Source organism: Oratosquilla oratoria, chromosome 3 (genome assembly GCF_046742065.1).
Source record: "Oratosquilla oratoria isolate Oo_2021 chromosome 3, ASM4674206v1, whole genome shotgun sequence".
Classification (NCBI taxonomy): domain Eukaryota; kingdom Metazoa; phylum Arthropoda; class Malacostraca; order Stomatopoda; family Squillidae; genus Oratosquilla; species Oratosquilla oratoria.
Genome location: NC_134779.1, coordinates 32,467,032 through 32,474,531, shown reverse-complemented (window position 1 = coordinate 32,474,531; position 7,500 = coordinate 32,467,032). Strand labels below are relative to the sequence as shown.

The window sequence follows — 7,500 nt, the reverse complement described above, 5'->3', positions numbered from 1 at the left end:
ATAGCGATAGCGATAGCGATAACAATAACAATAATAGCAATAACAATAATAGCAATAACATAATAACAATAGCAATAACATAACAATAATAATAATAATTAATAAAGATAATAATAATAATGATAAAAATAAGAATAATAATAAGAATAATAATAAAGATAATAAGAATAATAATAGTACTACTACTACCACTACTACCACCACCACTACTACTACTACTACTACTTACTACCACCACCACTACTACTACTACTACTACTACTACTAATAATAATAATAATAATGATAATGATATTGATAATAATGATAATAATCATAATCATGATAATGATAACAATAATGGCAAATAAGCAAACTGATGAATAGGATATGATACAATGATAGAACAGAAATATAAACGAAAATAAGATTGGCATTACATGTCCTATCCCATCCTGTCCTAAAAGAGGATAACTTAACCCGACCTGACCTGACCTGACGCGACCTGACCTGACCTGAACCGACCTGACCCAATCCAAGCCGACCTGAGTCCAGGAATCATGTTAATGGAAAATTTCAAACACTGGACTCAGAGTAACAGAATGTACTACCGATGTTTCGAACCCTTGAGACGAACCCGGACAGGGTTTGAAACGTCGGTAGTAAATCTGTGTTATATATATATATATATATTTATATTATTATATATATTATATATATATATATATATATATATATATATATATATATATATATATATAATATGTATAGTAACGATTATAAAAGACAAATTCCTAGTGGTAAAGCTACGAAGAGTAACAGACAATTTATTTCAGCTGGAGGTTCGCGGGGGGGGTGTGTGTGACGTCAAAGAATCGATACTTTGGGCATCATCTACACGAACGAATAAAACCCTCTGGCATTAACCAGTACAAAACACTCGTGGCCTAAGTCTCTGTGCTGAGGAGGTACACGTGACCAAAAAACCAACAGTCTCCATTACATTTCATAAAATCTCTCTTCCCAACGAGGAGGGGAAGAGGAACGGGGAGGGAGTGGGTTGGATAAGGAGACAGAACCTCCGTCACTCTCTTCGTCATACGTTCATACAGTTTGTATGATGTGTAGAAGAGAGACATAGGGCGATAGCTTTTGGGTATACCGAGATCTTTATTGGGTTCTAGCAAAGCTATAACCTTAGCTCTTCACCATATCTTTGAGATTCTTTACTTTGTTGCACAGTTAGTGTAAATTGTACTCCCTACGTTCGAGTCTTGGTACTAAGGCCTTTTATCACTTCTGGGGTGATACCATCCAACCCTGGGACATTACCAGGTTTGAGAGGTTTCTTGGCTTCCTGATATGCTTTCCTGGCGAATGCTACAAAGAAAGAACGTCTAGGACCTAGAACTCTTAAAAACCGATGACTGGTTCTAGACGACTGCCAATAGATGGCTGGAAAGCACTAGATAACTGACACGCACTAGATAACTAAGTGGCACTAGATGACTGTCCATGCACTGGATGGCTATGCATGCACTAGATATTTTGCACTAGGTGTCAAATCAATAGATCATTGGCACAGATTGATTAGGACTAGATATCTGGCACTGGATACTAGATGACTGGTACTTGATGATCGATACTAGGTAATCAGTACTAGGTAATCGGTACTAGGTGATCGGGAATGTACGGTTGGCATTGGGTAATTAGCACTAGAGAACCGACACTATACTTTCTTCACTGATGACCGTGTCACTAAGCTCTTTCGTATCTGAGGGTCTTTCCCTCGGCTGGCTAAAGTCGCCCGAGGACGGACGGTGGAATTACGATTAAGATCGCAAAACGCAATGCAAGGACCAGCCAAAGCGGAATCAAAACCGTTTCAACTATGTCGCTTCGACGAAAGTTTCCTTTGATGAATAACATCGCTGAATTACAGTTTTCCATCTCATTCTAAGATTTTTTTTTCTCCCGAAGTCCTTCCCCTTATCATCAGGGTGCCACAGAGAGGAATAAAATCGCCTGGCGGCACCAGGAGCAGAAGGAAAAGTACCATCCGTTATGTATGAGGTTAACGTTTTGTATTTAACCAAAGATTTGTGTCACTTTTCTTCTCTTGTCCCTCCAAGTTGTAAAATACAGACTAAGCGATGAATTAAGACGACGACATTTTTCTGAGGACTTTGGTTGGGTTAGGTTAGGTTACTTTAGGTTAGGTTAGGTTAGGTTACTTTAGGTTAGGTTAGGTTAGGTTACTTTAGGTTAGGTTAGGTTAGGTTACTTTAGGTTAGGTTAGGTTAGGTTAGGTTACTTTAGGTTAGGTTAGGTTAGGTTAGGTTACTTTAGGTTAGGTTAGGTTAGGTTAGGTTACTTTAGGTTAGGTTAGGTTAGGTTAGGTTACTTTAGGTTAGGTTAGGTTAGGTTAGGTTACTTTAGGTTAGGTTAGGTTACTTTAGGTTAGGTTAGGTTAAGTTACTTTAGGTTAGGTTAGGTTACTTTAGGTTAGGTTAGGTTAGGTTACTTTAGGTTAGGTTAACCCATTCAACTCCGATGACAAGATGTCTTGTCATTTGATCAAATAAAACAAAAAATCATAACACCAAAATGTTTGATCAAACACCAGCAAAATATGACGTCAATCCTCGCTTCGCTCGCAGCGAAGCGAGGACTGACGTCATATTTTTCTGGTGTTTGATCAAACATTTTGGTGTTTTATGATTTTTTGTTTTATTTGACCAAATGACAAGACATCTTGTCATCGGAGTTGAATCGGTTAAGTTGAATTAAGATAGGTTAAGTTAGGTTAGGTTAGGTTGGGCTGGTGAGGTTAGGTAGGGTTGGCTTAGGAAAGATACCGCCAAATAGTGGCTGAAATATACAGAATACCAACATTGACACTGACAAAGGATGTCGTGTTCCTTGACGACATTAGTACCTGTTAAACAACGACATGCCACCGGCTTAATTCACCGACGACAACTCACCCACCGCAGAGCGTCCGTTGTCACTACATAGTCCCCTTGACACTCTAGACTGTTCTAGGTCGACGTGGCACTGACGATAGAGACGTGGAGTTCAGGGCTCGCCGCAGCGTCAACAAGGAGTCTCCTGGGGGGACGACAGAGTTGCCACGTCGTAAATAACGTCAGGAGGCAGAGATTCAAAATCGATGCCAGAGTTCGTGGGAGTTTGTGTGCGTGTGTACATAGTGCGTAGTCAGATCGAGAAAAAAATATTTCCCGATGGGTCCTTTCCCTTTCCGAGGAGTAATGATGTCGCGCATGCAATGGAAATCATTCCCAACGGTCCGTTCCTCTTCAGTGCGAAGCGATTTCGCAATAAATAGATAAATGAATAAAAAAATGTACATAATGATCACAACGGTAATGATAATAATAATAATGATAATAATGATGATAATAATAATAATGATAATAACAATAATAATAATGATAGTAACAATGATAACAATAATAATAATAACAACAATAACAATAACAATAACAATAACAATAATGACAATAACAATAACAATAACAATAATAATAATAATAATAATAATAATAATAATAATAATAATAAAGATAATAATAACAATAATAATAACAATAATAATAACAAATAAATGGAATAGATCAATAGAATGAAATGCATAAAACAATAACTATAAAATCATAGACAAATAGATAAGAAAGATAAATAAATCCGCGATAGACTGGCTTTGTAAAAATTCAATTTTTCCCACGTGGCAGGGTAATTTTTTTTTTCAGTAAAGAAGGTTGCGTTACGTCAAGTTAATCTAAGTTACGTTAAGTTACATTAGGTTACGTTAGGCTTTTGCAATATTTCCGGAGTGGGAGAGGAGATCAGAAGTCGAAGAAGGGACCCTTGGGAAACAATTCTTCCTCCCTTCACTTTTTCATCAAGATTTACGCCCGTCAAGGCTGGGGGAGCTTATTAACAATCTGAATGAAATCGTCTGGCTCGCTAGCGAAAGTACTAAATTCGTCACTTGCGAGGCTAATGGAGATCGTCTTCGACTGGAAGCGTCCGCCAGAAAGAGATCGTTTATCATAACTGAAGAGTTGACAGACGCAATCTTTAATCCATCAAGGTTAAGCTTAGTCGAATCGTCACACTTTAGTCGGAACGCTGTGTTTCATATAGCGGTGACTCTTTCACCGCCTCCTCTTCCTCTTCCTCCTCCTCCTCCCCCTCCTCCTCTCCCTCGTCCTCAATTTTGTCCTACATTTTTAATGAATATATTTCACATTCTTATCAGATTTCTTTGAGTTTTTTATCGATTCTGTGACCTTGTTACTTGATCTTCTCTGACCTTTTTATCGACCCCCTATGACCTTCTTATCGATCATCTGACCTATTTCCTAAGGCTCTCCGTCCTTTTCAGCAATCCTTTTTTTCCCCTAACATTTTATTCTGCCTTTTTATCAAACATATCAGACCTTTGTATCTCTGGTCGATCTCTTTTTTTTTCTTTTCTTTTTTTCCTGCCCTTTTATGATTAATACCTGTTAAACAACGACATGCCCTTGAGATTCTCACGCTCTTCCATGTTTCCTTCATCCTCTTTTCCTCTCCTCTCCTCTTCCCTTTTCCTCCACCTCTTCCTCTTTTTTCCTTTTCCGACACCCTCACTCTCTAATTCTGCACCCTTTTTAACTAAACAACTTTGACCTTTTCCGTAAAATTTCTAACCTTTTTTCGACTTTCTGACCTTCATCACCGATTCTTCCCTCCCCTTTCATCGACCTTATTATCAAGTTATTATGACCTTTTTATCAAACATCTTCGCTTTATAGATTTTTATTCCACACTTCCGAACTCCCTTATGGTGGTCTAACGGCTCGTCGAACGCGGTTCGACACACACGTGTTCGACAACCAAATACCCCGTTCACACGTTCACACATCACTTTAAACACGTGTCTGTCGAACCGCATTCGACGAACCGTGTAAACCCCTTCTAATGGTGGGTACTGAGCGCAAAACATTTATGCAGACAGTATTTTAGAGACTACATTAGCACCCATACGGATCAGAGTCATGTTGTTTTCGTTTACCAAAGAAGACTCATCCTCAACTCGAAAGAGAATGCAAACCACTTTTGACTTCTCTTGTCCTTCCTTTTACTGTCCCTTCCTTCAAATCTCTCCTGAGACCGCCTCCTCTATGATTCCAACTCTTTGCTGCAATCTCATCCTCAAGGATAGAAGCGCTGGTTATTACCCTTAAATGACCAAATACCAATTCCTGCCCCTTTTTGACCTTATTTTCCTTTTTGGCTCCTCCTACTTCCTCCCTCTCTTCCATGCGCTGGTTATTACCCATAAAACACTAAATACCAATTTCTGCCTCTTTTGACCTTGTTATTTTCCTTAGTTCTTCCTTCTTCTTCATTCGCTTCCATGTTGCCCTCTACTCACCTCTTTTTCTTACTCTTCCTCCTCCTCTTCCCTCTCCACCTCCTCCTCCTCTTCTCTCTCCACCTCCTCCTCCTCCTCCTCCTCCAGTCTCCGAATATCTTAGCGTTCTGCTTTTTAATCATGCCTGGCCTCTTTGACCTTTATATCTGCCCACTTTTACCTTTTTATCAAGCCTCTCTGACCTTTTTCCCTGCCCACATTGATCTTATTAAACCTCTCTGACCTTTATACTTGTCCACTTTGACCCTTTCATCATCTATGACCTTTATCCCTGTCCACTTTGACCTTCTTATTAAACCTCTCTTATCTTTATACTTGTCCACTTTGACCCTTTCATCAAGCATCTATGACCTTTATCCCTGTCCACTTTGACCTTCTTAAACCTCTCTGACCTTTATACCTGTCCACTTTGACCCTTTTATCAAGTCTCTATGACCTTTTTCCCTGTCCACTTTGACCTTCTTATTAAACCCCTCTGACCTTTATACCTGTCCACTTTGACCTTATTAAACCTCTCTGACCTTTATACCTGTCCACTTTGATCTACTTATTAAACCTCTCTGGCCTTTATGTCTGTCCACTTTGACCCTTTTATCAAGCCTCTAAGGCTTTTTTCCCTGTCCACTTTGACCTTATTAAGCCTCTCTGACCTTTATACCTGTCCACTTTGACCTTCTTCTTAAGCCTCCGACATTTTTCTCTGTCCATTTTGACTATTGTTTTTAAAGTCTTTTTATTGATCTCTTACCTGCTAACTGATCTTCTGCCATCTTCATAAAACTTCATTGACCTTTTTATTTATAATCTCTGACCTTCTTAGTAAGCTTCTGATATTTTCATCAAAATTCTCCTTTCACACAAACCTTTTTTATCAAACTATTTTTGATTGAGCATTTCTGAGCTTTCTACTTAGTCTCTGACCTTTTCTTCAATTCTTATTCACATTCTTTCTGACCTTATTCTTCTGGACTTTAAGCATTTCCTTCTCTCTCATCCTCTTTCACGTTACCCTCCACATTTCTCCTCCTCCTCCTCCATATCCTCCTTCTCCTCCTCCTCCATATCCTCCTCCTCCATATCCTCCTCCTCCATATCCTCCTCCTCCTCCTCCTCTCCTCCTGCATATCCTCCTCCTCCATATCCTCTTCCCCCTCCTCTTCCTCCTCCTCCATATCCTCTTCCCCCTCCTCCTCCTCCTCCATATCCTCCTCCTCCATATCCTCCTCCTCCTCCTCCTCTTAATGAAACCTCTGTACAATTTACGACAATCATTTGGTTCCTTGACTTGCGAAAGTACAGGTTTCTTTGTGACGAATAAAATCCTTAACCCTAAAAGCTCTGTTGGCGGGAAAGGGTCCCCCAGCTGAATGAAAGAGCCAGGACAATCATACGCAAAAATTGTTCACCACCTCCATGACTTTCAGAGATTTCAATGCGATTGAATGATAAACAAGCCCGCCAACTTCTCTCCTCCACCTCCTCCTCCTCTTTTTTCTCCTTCCTCCTCACCTCCTCCTTCTTCCTCTCCTCCTCTTTCTCCTTCTTCCTCTTCCCCTCCTCTTTCTCCTTCTTCCTCTCCCCCTCCTCTTTCTCCTTCTTCCTCTCCTCCTCCTCTTTCTCCTTCTTCCTCTCCCCCTCCTCTTTCTCCTTCTTCCTCTCCCCCTCCTCTTTCTCCTTCTTCCTCTCCTCCACCTCTTTCTCCTTCTTCCTCTCCACCTCTTTCTCCTTCTTCCTCTCCCCCTCCTCTTTCTCCTTCCTCTCCTCCTCCTCTTTCTCCTTCTACTCGTCTTCTTTCATTTCCTCCTCCTCCTAACATCATCGTCATTACTCTTCTTCTCTTATCCCACTCCTCTTCCTCTTCTTCCCGTCACCTCCTCTTTCTCCTCCCACTCTTCTTCTTCTTACTCCTAGTTATCATTCTCCTGCCCTCGTCACTTCTTTCTCCTCCTCCTCCTCCTCCTCCCTTTGCCATCGTCACCTTTCTTCCACCTCATTTTCTTCCCCCTCCTCTCATCGTCACCTCTTCCTCCTCCTCCTCATCCTCTTCCTCCTCCTCCTCCTCCTCCCCATCGTCA

The 7,500-nt window shown here is 40.5% G+C and overlaps 1 protein-coding gene across 4 annotated transcripts in view; it reads right to left on the bottom strand.

Annotated features, from left to right (window-relative positions):
- The window catches only part of LOC143021279 (putative adhesion G protein-coupled receptor E4P), a 45,488-nt gene that overhangs the window by 33,883 nt on the left and 4,105 nt on the right, over window positions 1–7,500 (bottom strand). The window contains exon 1 of one of the 4 annotated variants that reach the window (XM_076178696.1): window positions 2,967–3,088. The exons of 1 other annotated variant lie outside the window; for it this stretch is intronic. The gene's annotated coding sequence lies outside the window, so the exon portion shown is untranslated. Of the gene's footprint in view, window positions 1–2,917; window positions 3,089–7,500 lie in introns of those variants that run through there. 2 more of the 4 variants (XM_076178689.1, XM_076178704.1) reach the window with 2 other exon arrangements.